At 35.7% G+C, this 17,746-nt stretch overlaps 1 pseudogene; it reads left to right on the forward strand.

The window, feature by feature from the left end:
• Positions 1-200: 200 nt before the first annotated feature.
• On the forward strand, positions 201-1,279 carry LOC121032657 (U2 small nuclear ribonucleoprotein B''-like; annotated as a pseudogene).
• Positions 1,280-17,746: the final 16,467 nt, after the last annotated feature.

A 17,746-nucleotide genomic window follows, 5' to 3' on the forward strand; every position in this document is an offset into this window, starting at 1 on the left:
AATTGGCCCAGAAATAATTCGTGAAATCTACTCAAGCTGAAGAAGGTGGAATCTCAGAATGAAAGTCTCCACCAAGAAGGCAACAAAATGAAGGAAAAGAGACTCACAATTAGGTGATGGGTATAACTTGATTTTATCTGGAATAAAATAAACATCTTAATGGCCTTAAAAAGGTAAAGATGGGTTTTTGGTTCCTGCGATACCAGCATAGGCCTCAGGATATTGGAAGAGTTTAAGCCAAAACATGGATATCAGACCAAATTATACAACTTGTATCAACAATATGAATGACAAAATTAAGAAAGAAGAATAGAAGAGATCCCTATATGCCCTGTCTTCTCAATTTGGTCAAGTGGTAGGTATCATAGCTTTAAAGATCTGAAGATGAGGGGGCGAGGCTTTGTTATTTTTAAGGAACAAGCTCACCCACAAATGCCTTGAGACAGTTACAAGGATTTCCACTTTACAGCAAAACAATGCAAGGGGCTCAGTCGGTTAAGCGTCTGACTTTGGCTCAGGTCATGATTTCGTGGTTCATGAGTTCAAGCCCCGCATGGAGCTGTCTGCTGTCAGCATAGAGCCTGCTTTGGATCCTCTGTCCCCCTCTCTCTCTGCCCCTACCCTGCTCATGCTCTCTCTCTCAAAAACAAATAAACATTAAAACAAACAAACAAGGAGAATCCAGTATGCAAAAACAGATTCTGATATAATATCTAAAATGTGTGGCACTTTTGCTGACAAAGAAGGAAAAGGAAAAAGCAAAAACCGTGGACCAGAAAACAAAAAGCCTGGTCAGGGAACACCAAATGCAGCAAATACCCAAGGAAATTCAAAATCAAATCCTCAGGTGCCTGATTACCTTCCAAACTGTATTTTATTCCTTACTAATCTGCCAAAGGAGACTAATGAGATAATGTTACCCATGCTGTTTAATCAGTTTCCTAGTTTCAAGAAAGAATGTTTGGTACCTGGGAGGCATGACATGGCTTTTGTTGAATTTGCAAATGATGAACAGGCTTGAGCTGTCAGGGATGCTTTACAGGGATTTAAAATCACACCGTCCCATGCCATGAAGATCACTTATGCCAAGAAATAACATATGTTGATAGTTGTCTTTAAAGGATTTGGTGTTATTTATAGTGTTTGTTTTGATAACATTTGGTCAGACCACTTTGACAGTTGGGGGTGAGGGGGAGTGAAAGTTAAATTTTGTGAATGATTCCAAAAAATACCTAGTCTTTGTTTTGCATCAATGAACTATGAAATATACAGGCCTGAATTTTGTATAATAAACTTTTATTTGTATTCAAAAGAAAGAAAGAAAGAAAGAAAGAAAGAAAGAAAGAAGGAAGAAGGAAGGAAGGAAGGAAGGAAGGAAGGAAGGAAGGAAGGAAGGAAGGAAGGAAGGAAAACAAGTAAACAATAAAGGATCAGGATACAAAACATCCAGAGGCTTTATGTCCAAATCACTGTAACTTTTCTTTCTTTATTTTTTAAACTTTTAAAAATGTTTGTTTGTTTGTTTGTTTATTTTTGAGAGAGACAGAGTGCGAGCAGGGAAGGGGCAGACAAAGAGGGAGACAGACTATGAAGAAGGCTCCAGGCTCCGAGCTGCCAGCACAGAGCCTAACGCGGGGCTCAAACATACGAATCGCAAGATCATGACCTGAGCTGAAGTTAGACAGTTGGCCAACTGAGCCACCCAGGCACTCCTAGCAAAGCCTTTAAAATTGTACGGGAGAATGATCTCAAATTATAATTTTCCATACAGACTGCTACTCAACTGTGAAGGATGAATAATGGCATTTTCTGATATGTAAAGACTTCAAAAAATCTCCCATTGATCCATTAACAGCAAAGAGTAACTGGAATATATATTACAGTTAAAATAATTAATTTACTAAAGTTAAAGTAATTAATTTACTACAGTTAAAATAGTTAAACTAAGACACAGACAGCACAGAAAGTACGGAATCCAATACAGGAAAGAGATACACAAAGGAAACTAACAGGAACATGGTGAAGGCAAATCCTAAAACAAAAGTTGCAAAACAGGTCTAGAGGACAATCCATACAGACAGGAGTTGGAGGACAGTGACTTCCAAGAGGGATACTGCCAAGAAGTTAATGTTCATGATAGAGCAACTGAAGTATTTCAATGTATTTTCTGGGTCATCTGTAAGGTCAAAGAAGTTGGTGATTAATAAATTATACAGGAAACAGAGAAAATAGAAAACCAAGGCAGTCATTAATTCCAGGACAAATAAAACATTGCCTAAGAAAAGTCATTGTAATCACACTACAATACTTCTCTTAGCTCTGAATAATATTTGCATTGTCATAAATTCATGAACATTAAAAATTAATTCAACCAAAAAGAGTGATATAAACTACATTAGGAACATCAGGGAAGAGAAAGTATTTACCTCAAAGAGAAGCAAATATATGTCTTCCATAATAGAGAGTTATTAAATAATATCTAAAACAGAAGGACCAGGAAATGATAATTTAAAAATGAGATTCATAAAGGCACAGTGTAGGGAATATGGTACTGTAATAACATAGTATGGTGACAGGTGGCATCTACATTTGTGGTGAGCATACATAACATATAGAGATGTTGGATCACTATGTTGAACACCTGAAACCAATGTTAACATTGTGTGTCAACTACACTCAAAGAAAACATTTTTAAATGTGATTTATAATATGGAGGCAACCAGCAGAAGTAACAGCTCTAAAGGTTAAATGTACAGCCTCAATGATGAAAAGAGGGCAATAGAAAATACTAGGCTTTTGCTGTAAGCAGAGTACAACTATTTGACTTTCAAAATTATTTACATATATAACTTTGTTTAAATAAATAATTAAATATAGAAAAGATTCTTCATGTTTCCAAGAAGAAGATAAATAGGACTGGTAGAAGAAAAGCTAAAATCTGCAATGGATTAAGAAAACAAATTGTGACTTAACATTTGTATCCAATCAAGCATTGATGCTGTTTAAGTAAACATCAGATATTTTCAAACACTCGAACCTGCAGGGAATTCACCACATATAAGGTCATCTTTCAAAAATATTAATTAAGTAATTAAATGATTTTAACATAAAATGGAGCCAATCAAAAGCTCAAAGTAATGGGACAAAATGCAGGGATGATTTTACAGAACAGAATACAATGTTATAAAATTTGACAATTAACATATATTAAATCCTTCTTAAATTGAGATTTTTGGAAAGAGGTGGTGGAAAATGTGTGAATATGGTAAAGTTCCAGGCACGTGGGTGGCTCAGTCACTTAAACATCTGACTCTTGATTTCTGACTCTCAGGATTCCTGAGTTCGAGCCCATGAGGGCTCCTGGCTCCACACTGAGAGTGCCAGGCTGAGAGTACAAAGGCTGTGTGGGATTCTCTCTCTTTCTGCCTCTCCCCCACTGGCACTTTCTCTGTCTCTCTCTCTCTCAAAAGTAAATAAATAAATAAATAGATAAATAAATAAATAAATAAATAAATAAATAAAAATTTTTTGAGTGATAAATGTGTTTCAACACCTGTCTAAAACTGAAATGTGTGTTTCAGGAAATAAAACACAATGATTTCAACCTTTTAGTCTTTCTCATGTATTTTTTTCTATAAAGTTAGAGGTATCTATAGAAAATATTTATTGAATTGTTTGCAATTTCTTTAGTTTCTTCTTTTTATAGTGTCTTCAGTTTTTAATAAAGTAAAATAAGGTGAATAATCTTAAATTAGCCTTCATAGCACAATCCTGTTTAGTAGCATTTTGCTTCCCTATCAGATGATGATCTTTCCATGTGCACCTATAAAAAGAACAATATCTGAATGTAACTTAATAATAACCAGGGTTTTATGGAGAGTATTTGTTTTTCTTTGTATTCTATTTGAATTCTTTATAATGAGGCTGAATTACAGAAGTCTAAACCAATAATTCTTTTTCTCAAAGGGAAAAAAGAGGCAAAGCATAAACATCCATTAATGTCAGTGAGGAGAACCCAGTCCAAGTTTTCTGTTACGTAGGCTGGCAGAAGTTTTTCCCAATATCTGGAATCCATGACTATATTCTGTGGTTATTGTAAGCAAGGCCCCCTCAGGTGTTTATCTTAAATTTTATCACTCTGTCCTCCCTCTGCTTACTCTATATGACAGGGGACTCTGCTGGAGTCTGTGAAGACATCGTGTCCCTCTCTGTACCCTTGAACTCCCATCTTCTCAAGATATTTTAAACTCTTTTTTTCCCTTCCTTGATACATGGTTTATTCTATCAGACTCAATCTGACTGAGAGCCCAAATGTTCAGGCACTTTCATTTTATCCACTTCTACTACAGTCTCCAATTTTCAGTCAGAAAGCTCAATGTGCCTCTCCCAATCCACTGCAGCTTTGCCCTTGTCCTTTGTGCATTGCTGTCTTCCACCTGGCTTCTCACTCTTGTCAGATTGATCTGGAGGTCACCTTCTGGTAGTGTCCTAACGGGTCTTCTGCTCTGACAAGCAGGTTGATCTAATTCCTCACACACACCACAGATTAGATTCTGGCATCCATCCTGTTTCTGTGCCCTGGTGAAACTCGATGGCTCCTCCACCCTTCCTCACTAACTCCGTCTGGTGCAGGGCACTGAGGGCAATTCCTGACGAGCCTTTGTGCCAAATAAAAAATTTCGTTAAACTTATTCAAAAGGGTATTTTTCAAGTTAATAACCAAAGGCAAAAGCAGTAGCCAAGAAAAGAAACTAAAGTAGGGTACCAGATGTAAAGACATTAAACCAGCGGAGTGAAAAGACAGAAATAAGTGGAGAGGTCACCAATGAGGAAGATGGTGTAACAGTAGAATGAAAAATAATTTCTACAGAGCTTACTAATCTAGGTGGTTAAGAACATAAACTGGAGGATTGTCTCAAGCCTTACATGGGTTAAATCTATACTTGTAGGAATGTAGAATATTTCACACATTTAGGACTCACTGTGTGAACCAGCTAAAATATGTCTTCCTCAGCTCTGGGTCTTGCTTGAAATGCTGGAATCCTTATACATAACCAAGTCTGATGTCTGGTATAACTGCTACAATGCACAAAATATCTGTTCTAGAAAGAAGTATATTGGAATAAGCATGGTGTTTAGCCTTCAGTCTCTGTTCCACTGGATGAGACCTGAGTCCCTGTACCATCCAAGATGGGGCAGTGGAGGATCTGATTCCAGCTTGTGTATTTGTTTAAGATACAAGCACAAGACAGATGGAGAGGCCCCTCAGCTACTGGGGAGTCCTTGTACCAATTCATCTCCCAACACACTGAGAATCTCCCAACTTCTACACAGTTTCTATCCCTGAAGAAGGGGAAGAGCTTATGGATCCCTACTTTGTCACTTTGTCATGTACAATTAATAAAGTATACTGTGCCCAGCCAAAAAAAACAAAACAAAACAAAACAAAACAAAACAAAACAAAACAAAACAAGGATACACCATGCACCATGTACCCATTTAGGGAATCCCTGTCTGGAGAAGCACAGTATTCCTCTCTGTTTTATTCTTTAGATGGATCCATGTAAGTGGGGCTGTTCTAAATATCAGCATACAGACCTCTCATAGACTCTTTGGTTTGTTCCTAATTGGTTCCTGACGCTGAAAGCAGCACATTCAAGTCTTTTCTCTAATAGGAAGAGAGTTTTTCAATGTGTATGATATGGTAAGCTATAGTCAAGAAAGCAGGTGGGACTTCCCTCCTCAGGCTGATAGTTGTTTTGTCTTCCCTTGGCAGCTATCCCAACTCTCACAGATGCCACAAATACCAACACATTGCCATCTAGCTCTGAATATACCTGCATTCCTCTACAGCAAATGCCTCACAAGAATTGCTTGCATAGACAATCTGCATTTTCTCATCTCCCATTCTTTCTCTCTTTTTTTAAATATGAAATTTATTGTCAAATTGGTTACCATACAACACCCAGTACTCATCCCAGCAGGTGCCCTCCCCCATGCCCATCACCCACTTTCTCCTCCCTCCCACCCCTCCATCAATCCTCAGTTTGTTCTCAGTTCTTAAGTTTCTTATGGTTTGCCTCCCTCCCTCTCTAACTTTTTTCCCCTCCCCCATGGTCTTCTGTCGGGATAGAAGGAACATACTTAAACATCATAAAAGCCATTTATGAAAAGCCCACAGCTAATATCATCCTCAATGGGGAAAAACTGAGAGCTTTCCCCTTGATATAAGGAACACGACAGGGATGTCCACTCTCTCATTCTTTCTTGAGTCTCATCTAATCAGGCTGTCTCCAGAATTCCACAGATCACTTTAATGGAGGCTGCCAACACTTTCATATTATTAAATACAATAGTTAATGAGACTATTAAGATATATTTTGAGACATCGAGAGGGTTACTTTTACATGAAATTCAATGTGAATAGTGCCCTCAGAATGCTTACAAAACAGTGACCCTGGTATAATTTTCTAAGGCTTAATTAAAAAAAATTTTTTAAGTTTATTTACTTATTTTGAAAGAGACAGAGACAGTATAAGTGTGTGTGTGGGGGGGGGCGGGGGTGGCAGAGAGAAAGGAGAGAGAGAGAATTCCAAGCAGGCTCTGTGCTACCAGTGCAGAGCTTGACATGGGGTTCGAACTCACAAAACCATGAGAGCATGACCTGAGCAGAAACCAAGAGTTGGATGCTTAACCAACTGGGCCAGCCAGGTGCCCCCTAGGACTTAATTTTTAAAGTCAATATTAATCCATTAAGTTGCATCAATGTTGTTTCACATGGCTAGGTGTATTTATTTCACTGTTGAATAATATTTGGTTGTCTGAATATACTTTGTTATTCATTCTTTTTTTCCTTCATTTTCTCTTGTTTTTTTTTGTATTAAAGATGTCTCTAACTTTTTAGTAAAATATTCTTGTACATGACTTCTGGTATATATATGCAATGTTTTCTCTTGAGTCATTTGGTATGGGGATGTTCATCTTTACAAGATAATGGCAAAATATTTTCCAAAATTATTATTTATAGCAATTTATAAGAAGTATTTTTTAATCCACATCTTCAACATGTTGCAGCATCAGACTAATATTTTTTTTTGCAAATTGAATGGGTACGAAATAATATTTATTTATAATCTTGATTTGCATTTCTCTGATCATAAAAGAGGTAGAATATCGCTCCACATGTTTACTGGCCAAATGCAATTTACCTTCTGCGAAATGCATGTTCACATATTCTGCCCACTTTCCTAGTAAGCTTGATATTTCCATTAACTTAAAGATTTTATTTATGTTCCTGACATAAGGTTTTGTCAATCATGTAAGTCATAAGTATATTATCTCAGCTTGTAAATTATATTTTTAATTTCTTTATGTGTTATGATAAATTATCTAAAATGTAGAAATCAGGCAAAAATATGGGCAGCATAACCTTCCAATATCATTCAGGGGCAAAGACCACTCAATAGCTATGTAGGAGAATATATACTTAGCTAAACCCACTATGTATGATTATTTGAAGGTTTGGGATTGACAAGTTTCATGATTACCTTCATATGTTGCTCTTGGACAGAAAAGATAATTTCAACTCACTGAAACAGATAACTCTTAAAACTATAGGACAAATCAAGATTGTTCTATTCATGCTGGGCATTAGCCAGCTTTGTATCTCATTCTGCAAATTTATCCTAATATGTCTTTATTAAATTACATATTGGATTAGATTTAACCATAGAAGCTGAACCAGTAAAATGCATATATCATATATATATATATAAACATATATACCATTATATATATAAACATATATACAATTACATATATACAGTATATATATACATACACACACACACACACACACACACACACACAGAGTTTTTATATACAGTTATATATATTGGGGTGCCTGGGTGGTTCAGTTGGTTAAGCATCTGATTCTTGATTTTGGCTTAGGTCATGATCTCTCAGTTTGTAGGATTTAGCCTTGCATTGGGCTCTGCCCTGACAGCACAGAGCCTGCTTGGGATTCTCCCCCACCCCCTCTCTCTGCCCCTCCTTTGCACACTCTCTCTTTCTCTCTCTCTCAAATTAAATAAATAAATAAGTAAACGTTATATACAGTTACATATACAGTTATGTAGAGTTTATATACATACATATATCATATATATGCATAAACACACATATTTACACATACCCATATACACAAACATGTATCTATGTTTTCAAAATACCCTTTCAATTGACTTTAACGTTATAATGCTTCTGTCATTATTTAATAAGTTAAACAGAATGTTTAAATGTGCTCATTTACATGAAATCTATGATTTTAAAAATTGCACTCATGATTTCTGGAACTTCTACTAAACTAAGTAGTTTGACCAGATGCAGCTCAGCAAACTTCTTGCCAAAGAAGTGCACATATGCCAAGACCAGGTAGGTGTTTTCTTGCCTTGCATGGTGAACTCCAAGCTGCAAAGGAATTTTAGCTTTATCTTTTTATTTTTGTTTTTATTTTATTGTAAATGTTATTTTGGGGGTGCCTGGGTGGCTCAGTCAGTTAAGCATCAGACTTTGGCTCAGGTCATGATCTCACAGTTTGTGGATTCAAGCCCCAAGTCGGGCTCTGTGCTGACAGCTCAGAGCCTGGAGCCTGCTTCAGATTCTGTGTCTCCCTCCCTCTCTGCCCTTCCCCCACTCACACTCTGTGTCTTTCTCTCTCTCTCTCAAAAATAAATAAACATTTAAAAAGTTTTTAATGTTATTTTGTGCTTTATTTGCTTTTGGCGCAAACAATAATAATTGAGGATTTGGTTTTCTCCTTAAGTATTTTGTAGAATACACTAATGATGGCATCTGGACCTGGAATTTACTTTTTAGGTAAGTTTTCAATTATAAATTCAGTTTTAATAGATGGTTATTCATGTAACCTATTTCTTCCAGAGAGAGAATTCTTACCTGTGTAATGAGATTTGTTCATTTTATAAGAGTTTTCAATTTACTGGCATAAAGTTGTCAATTATATGCCCTTTATTATCTTTCAATTTTTTTTAAATTCACCAATTCTTTTGTTTACAAGAGCCAAAGCATATTTTATGCAGTACTCTCTGGAAAGCTAAGGTAATAAATTTTGCTACTATTTATGCATTGAAAAGACCACTAAGCATAGTTAGAAGGAAAACCTCCCTAATTCAATAAAAAAAGATTTCCTTCTTTGAGAGAAATACTATTTTTTAATATCAGTTACATATGAATGAGTTGCAGTATTTAATTCTTCACATATAGTCAATAGTTTTTAAATTTGTATGAGAAATTAAATGCTGAGCCTATTCTCAGCCACATCCCTCTCCATTCCCTCATTAGCATCTGTCCCAATATCAGTGAAGACATCTTGCCACTCTGAAGAGGAAGCTAGTGTTTAAAATTATTCATGTTTCATTAAAACATAGCTCCTACTCACTACCCAGCTGTTTCTTTGGTACCCAACTAATTAGTCAATGATTGATTCTTCCAACAGGACTTTCAAAAGAATTGTCAAGGGTAAGTCGGCTCTTAGTACAGCCCATACCGGTCACCCTGATTTCTCTGACATCCTATGGACACAGGTGAAAAAACTCCTGCAGAAACTCACTTCCTAGGATTGCCATGTGTCCTTATGTTCCCACAAATACACTTAAGACAATTTCTGTATACCAAATAACCATAGGGAAGAAGGGGGAGCTATTAAATGGACTGCCTGGCTAGGCTGATAAAGCTTCCTATTCCACATTGCACTCCAAGTTTGAATAGATGTTGAGAAAGCCCCTCTGGTGCTTCCCTTATCTATTCTTCAATGTTCATCTTTTATGTAGACCAGAGTTTCTGACCTGTATAATCTTCCTTCTCTCTGATGAACTTTTGACATTGTTCACAATGTAGGTCTAGTGGCAATAAGTTTCCTTGAATTTTGTTTTCTGAGGAAAGTCTTTATTTCTCTTTCACTTTTGAAGGATAGTGTAACAGGATACAGAATTCTATATTGGTGGGGTTTTTTTCTCTCAACACTGAATTTTTCCTTCCATTAGTTTCCAATGAAAGCTTCCAATAATTCTTCCCCACTCCATATGTGCATGAGACACCTGATATCAAGTGGTGCAGGAGTTTAGCTTTCCTTTGCCTCTGGGCTGTCGCCAAAACTTGTTCTAGAAAATAGAACGCAATGAGAGTGATGTCTGGGGACATCTAAGCCTAGGCCTTAAGGAAACAGGGAACCTTTGGGGTGCCTGGGTGGCTCAGTTGGTTGAGCATCCGACTTTGGCTCAGGTTATGACCTTGTGGCCTGTGAGTTCAAGCCCTGTGTCAGGCTCTGTGCTGACAGCTCAGAGCCTGGAGTCTGCTTCCGATTCTCCCTCTCTCTCTGCCCCTCCCCTGCTCATGCTCTGTCTGTCAAAAATAAAAATACATATTTAAAAAAATTTTTAAAAAAAGGAAACAGGAGCTTTAATTTTCTGCTTTTTGGAACCAAATCAGTAACTGCAAGAAACTAAAGTTATGGGTGTGGGGGAGGGGGGAATAAAAGGAGAAGGAAAACCAAAGTGTTCCTATGGATAGATTCCAGAGAATACCCAGTACCAACTGCAAATCATGTGAAGAGTCATCTTTGACCTACCTCAGTAGATTCCCCGCATGACTTGGAGCAGAAAAATCATCTGAGCTCAAACCACACAATCAGAAGAAATAAGAAAAGGCTTGCTGTTTTAAGCCATCTGAGTGGTTAGAATTGCTATGTAACAGTAGAAAACTAAAATGTAGGCTAATTTAATATACGACTTTAAATTTTCTTATCATCAGGATGGCTTCAAATAGAAATTCTAAAAATTCTGCTTCCCCTCCCCCACACAAAAAGTTAAGTTAAACCTAAAAAGCTGTCTCGAGATAATTTTTTAAAGAGGATCCATGGGAAATTCTTTGTGAATATGCTAATATTTGTTATAGTTTTCTGTGCATTGCCAGGACTGTAGGACATAACATGAAAGAAAAAAAACAGAGAAAAAGTCCATGAGGTAAGATTAAAGCTCTTGGCTGCAGTGAAAGATGTTTTATTGCCTGGGAAAGTACATAAAATATTTACATGGGTATAGTAACAAAATATACTTAGGGTTTGGTTTCTTTTCTAGTACGATCATAATTCTTATCAGTAAGATGAATCAAAGTTATATACCAAAATTCACAAGTATTTAATCTATGTTAGTCACAGAAAAATAAGAGAAAAGTCTAAAAAAATAGAATGGCCTGAGGTTTGGGGAAAATATACAAATAAATTCGTATTCAAAACTTTAGTTACTTATTGTATTTACAATTGTAACTGTATTAGAAGAACATGAGCAAGAAGAAGTCATGCATTATGGAGCACAGAACATTTTGGAAAACAGGAAATTATAAAACAGAGCAATATTAATAATTAGAACTTAAAACATCAGTCTAATTCTGATATTTTGTGGATGACAATATAAAATTAAATGACTTTGAAAAATTGATTTTTGACAGATTCAATATTAAATTTAGAAGCCCAGGGGTACCTGGGTAGCTCAGTCAGTTTAAGCATATGACTTTTGATCTCAGCTCAGGTCACGATGTCAAGGTTTGTGAGTTCAAGTCCCACATTAGACTCTGCCCTAAGCACATGGGATCTCTCTCTCTCTCTCTCTCTCTGCCCCTCACCTGCTTGTGTTTTCTCTCTCAAAAATAAATAAATAAATAAATACATACATACATACATACATACATATATACATACATACATACATAAGCTTAAAAAAAGAATTCCTATAAATTGAGAAGCCCATAAGAAGGAAACAGGGTCAAACATGCCATAGCACCATCTGCTTTAGACTTTCTGTAGACATTGCATTTGCTTATTTGAACAATCTTGTCAATCTCATATGAAAGTCATTTCCAACATTGACTGGCAGCATGTGGACATGAAACACCTCAGTCTAAAGCCTTTTGACTCATAGTTCTGATGGAGAGGTAAGTGAAGTTACCAAAGCAGTAAATTATCATTGAACAAGAGGGGATATGACTCTAAACAAGAAAAGCATATTCATAGAGAGCATAGTGAAGTGTTTTATGACATAAATGAGATATGCTGGAAAAAACAAACAGCATGCCCATCCATTTGGACAGGATTACATTTAGAGACAATTTTCAGAGCTTGTGAGAAATATTGGCAGCGCTGTACAAAGAGGCTTCAAACCACTATTCAGCCTCTGTTTAGTTCTGCTAGTCAAAAAATTTTAAATTCACATGCTCTTTGACCTACATATTGGATTTCAAAGAGTTTATATATAGGAATACACAAACAAACATTTTTCAGGGTGTCTGTATTAGGATGTTTATTGCAACACTCTTTGTAGTGACATAAAAATGAAAGAACAAAACATTCATCAGTAAGGGGCTTTAAAATAAATGATGATATACAAAAGAATGGGATAATATGGTATTATGAGGAAGAGCTATATGTACAGATATGGACTCTAAGAATCATTCTAAGGGGGAAAATAAAATGGAGAAATATAGATATAGTGTAATCATTTTGGGGGAAAATGTAAACAAACATATGAATATCTGTATCTGTAGATATATATATAGATAGATAGGTATACACATTTATTTCACAATAAAAGATGACTAAAAGATTCCTAACGGTACTTGCCACTGGGGAGGAGGTCTAAGGAGGATAGAGAAGAGAGATGGAGTAGAGAAGCTGTCACTTCTAAGCAGCCAAAATAACTCAGATGGGAGAGCATTCGATTGGAGAAGATACCACTTTGAATTTTGTGCTTCTGTATATTGGTTCAATATTTTGAATTACTAGCTTGTATTATTTTTTTTATCAATAAAAATTATCTGGTGCAAAAATAGGGGACCACATGTCTTCTTTGAAATTATCTATGTTAAAAATATTTTGTTTAAATATACAAATAATAATTATGGAAGTTCAAACACAGGCACAATTAGCATAAAGTAACCAGACAAAGAAAACAAAACAGACAAAACTAGACAAAATTTCACTTTAAAGCAGGTAAACATAGGTAGTAATACTATCAGCAAAATGAAAGGAATGAAGAGTACAGCGCTCAGGGCTGCAGGTATTCTTGAGGATGAAGTTAGAATTCTCAGTCAGGTAAGTGCATTCGAGAGGCTTCTGTCACATTGATAACGGCTTGTTTCTTAACATGGTCTGTGGGTATACAGTTGTTCAATTTATTATTCTTGTTTAAATATTGCCTTTAGATTTTATGTATTCTCTTATATATATTACATGTGTTATATGTATATACATATGACACATGTAATATTATATATTATATTATAGAACATATAACACATGTATTATATATGTGTGTGTGTGTATATATATGTATATATATATATATGTGTATATATACACATATATATATATATTATAGTTTGTTTGTTTTAGCACAGCGCTGTTTCAAAAATCGTTGGTTGATTAGTTTTCATGACCAGTCATTCTGAGTACGTGTTGTCTTCTTGACATTACCTGAAATATCTCACTTCTAACCCATGTCGTCATATGAGGTAGGAACTATTAAAATCCTATCATATAAATGAAGAAACAGAGGCTAAAGAGTAGAAGCAATTTGCTCAAGGTCATTCAGTAAGTTGTTTGTATTTAATTAAAACTTGTTCTGACTTCACTGTCCAATGTTCTAAACATAGGAGAGACTGCCCATTAAAGATACAAATGCACAAAGTGCTTCCAATTTGCTATTTCTAACTCATTGTTTGATGCTTTATGGATCCTACATCTGGATAATTCTATCATGTGTCATGAAAAATTATATGTAATTTCATCAATCACAAGTTGGCAGTTAACCATGATAACATTATGTAAATAGCAAACATTTAGCAATCAAGGTACTAAATAAAATATAAGAACCTAAAATAGAATTAAGAAAGTGCATTTTGACTCTTAAGGTAACGCTTTGGATCATAGAAACCTAAGATTATAATTTCATCTTTCACTGAAGTATTTAAAATAATATTATTTAAAATTAAATAATTGTATATAATTTTAATTTTATTTTTTAATAATTAAAATATTATTTAAAAGTGATCTTACTGGGACATACACATGAAGTTATTTATTTCACTATTTGTGGGATTTCACACAGCAGACTTTCGTTTTCCCTCAGACAGTGTATTCTCTTCTTTTCTCATCCACCTTCTGAATGGGCCTTTCTTCAACACCCTTTTGATGAAAATTCCTATTCTTTTAGTTCAAGCTGTCAGTTTCCTCATTGCCAGAGATATCTTACAAATCATAGTGGAAGTCAGATTTACTCGTTTGTACAATACTGTACAGCCCAGTTTTGCAACTAGGAAGCTACTCAGCAGCTGTGTGACTTTGGGCGTTCACCTCTTAGTACAACTCATGTGTTTATTTGGGTTCTCCCCAAATCCTGCTGCCCACACGGCTCTCTGCAGCATCCAGGGCCCAGCCACAGGTCCAGGTCATTGCTTTGTACCCTCAGGCATAGGATTAGGACATCTGATGCAAAATACTAATTCATCTTCTGGGAGATACACTTCTAGATACGAGTTTTGAGAACATTTATGGGCTGCCTATATTTTAAAAGTGTCTGTGTTTTTTTTTTTTTTCTTCCATGTTAAAGCAAGTTACACATCTGCTTTATAAAACTCTAAGTGAATTGTGAGATATTCTAGGTTAAACAGTTAAGAGAAGAGCCAGACTAGGACTGTGACCCAGAGACCCTACCTGTACGCACAGATTACTGCGTGGCCAAAATAGTTGTTTTGTCTACCTTAGCAAGCAATCCAGAGATCCCTCATGATTGCTTCAACCTTAGTGATTGGAATTGATTGTGAAAGCAGCTGAAGTTTTTCAGATACTCTGCCTCCAACTTGGGTGATGACTTATTACTGCAGCTATAAATGCTCTAGGTCCAGAAAGTTCACAAATAATCAACTGTTTCTCTGGTAGCAAATACTTATGATGGCAAGATAATAAGAACATGGGTGTCTGAGCACCCATGTTGTATAGAACAACAGAGGAGACACTATTGTGCAAATACAAGAGAGATGGGAGAGAAAAAATATAGAAAAGACATAGTCCCTATCCTTCAGAATCATACAATGTCAGCCCATTGACAATTGACTGTATCAGGATATTTTGTCAAATAGCCTAGCAACTATTTTTCTATCTTTTTTTATAATTTATTTTGAGAGAGAAGAGAGAGCATGCATGGAAGGGACCAAGAGAATCCCAAGCAGACTCCTCATTGCCAGGGCGGAGCCCTACCTGGGGCTCAAACTCACAAAACATGCAATCATGACCTGAGCCAAAACCAAGAGTCTGATGCTTAACTGACTCAGCACCCAGGTGCCCATCTATCTTTTTTATATTATACCCCATGATTTAAAATTTTCACCCATTCCATCTATCTAAAGAACAATAACAACAAAATAGTGTTGATGACTAGCATCTTTATATATGTGTGTTATGTATGTGTGTGTATGGGGGTATGTGTGTATTACATAATGGTTCTCATGATCATAAATAATGTGCGGTGTTGTCATATTCATTTTCTCTAGTGTTTGAAATTTTTAGTTGTGTTCAAACCATGCCATTGAAATGTACGTTGACTCAAATGTGAATAATGCAAACCTACTTTTTGTTTTTGGGTAGTTTTGTAGTCAACTTTTAAAAGACCTGCTTTCACAAACTTTAGGAAAATAAACTTAAATAGCTAAATAAAATAATAGACTTAGTTCAGCTTCAATTAAAATTACTGATTAATTCTCTGAGAAAACAGGCTATATAACAGCTACATAGCAAAGATCAGATGAGGAGCAATGTTAAATCTTACTAGTTTACTGAAATTTATGTGGTAGCCATTAGAAGCTAACAAAATTTGTAAAATAATAATTCATGGGTGGGAAACACCAGATCCAGCAGATTGAATTTGGCTAAGGCCAAATTGAAAGCAAGTGGAGGGTTTACATACATCACTCAAATATTCTTAATTTACCAACTGTATGATTCTATTTCTGTTGAGGTATATTAACCCTATTTTAATTTCAATTACAGCTTTGTTAAAAATAAAAGCAGGAGGAAAGGTTTAAAAGGGGCAAGAAGAAGGGAATATTCAAATTCAGCTTGCTCCCATTGGGTCTTTAGAATAAGGGTGGGATAAATTAAAACAAAGTCACTTGCAATAATCTATTTATTTATTTACATTATCCATGCCATGTGTCAATTCTCCAACACAAGAGATAAGAAGATAAGAAGTGTTTCCACCTCCATCCCTGGCCCCTCATACCTCTTTTTGTTTGTTTGTTTTTTCCTACTGAGACAGGAGATTAATCCTGACAAGGTGAGGTGACACTACTGCCCAGGGACTGTCCTTTTATTTCCCTTTAACTAAGTCTGTCTCTGAGATCTTAGGGCCCAAAAGATACTGAGGATTCTATATAGTATTACTGTGTCATTGATTTTCTGCCTGCTAGATTTGTCAATTACCTGGTGAAGGATGTTGAAGCCTCCAACTATGATAGTGGATTCATCGACTTCTTGCAGTGCTATCAGTTTTTGCCTCATATATTTTGAAACTTGTTGTTAGGGGCATACATGTTAAGGATTGTTATGTCTCCTTGGAAAATTAAGCCCTTTGTTATTATGTAATGCCCTCTATATCCCTGATAAGTTTCCTTAATCTGATGTTTGCTTTGTCTGAAAAAAAAGCTACAGTAGCTTTCTTTTTTATTAGTGCTAGCATGGTATGACTTTTTCCATTAAAAGTGAGTTTCCTATAGAAAATGTGTACTTGGATCTTGTTTTTCTACCCACTTTTTATTGGTAATTTAGGCCTTTAACATCTAAATTGATTATTTATAAAATTAATATCTGCCATGAATGCAATTGCTTTGTATTTATTACACTTATTCTTTTTTCTTTTTTAAAAAACTTTATCTTCTTTTGCCTTCCTCTCTGATTTTAACTGAGAGTTTTGTATGTTCCATTTTTTTCTCCTGTCTTAGCATATCAATTATACTTTGTTTTTTGTTTAGTGGTTGCCTTGGAGTTTGCAATATACATTTACAACTAACATAAGTGCTTTGAAATACTACTTCATGGGTAAGTACATGAACCTTATACAAGTATTCCTAATTCCCCCCTTCCAACCCTTGTTAACAGCGCTGTCATTCCTTTCATGTATCCATACGATATTATCACCCACTACATGTCACTATTACTTCTTTGAATAGTAATCTATTAGATTAGATAAAAATAAGAAAACCAAAGGTTTTATTTTACCTTCATGTATTTCTTCTGTGATACTCTTCCTTTCTTTATGTGGATCTTAGTCTCTGATCATATCATTTTATTTCTCTCAGAAGAACTTATTTTAATTTTTTTTTAATGTTTATTTTTGAAAGGGAGAGAGTGCACATGTGTGCAGGGTAAGGGCACAGAGTGACAGAAACAGACATCTGCGCTGTCAGTGCAAAGTCGGATGTGGGGATCCATCCTAGAAACCATGAGATCGTGACCTGAGCCGAAGTCCAACGCTCAACCAACTGAGCCACCTAGGTGCCCCAAGAACTTATTTCAACATGTCTTGCAAAGCAGGTCCATTGGCAACAAATTCTCTTAGTTTTTGTTGCCTGTGAAAGTCTATTTCTTCTTTCCTTAAAAGAAAAAATTTCACTAAAAACAAAA

Source organism: Herpailurus yagouaroundi, unplaced genomic scaffold (genome assembly GCF_014898765.1).
Source record: "Herpailurus yagouaroundi ecotype Mexico unplaced genomic scaffold, PumYag 142, whole genome shotgun sequence".
Classification (NCBI taxonomy): Eukaryota; Metazoa; Chordata; class Mammalia; order Carnivora; family Felidae; genus Herpailurus; species Herpailurus yagouaroundi.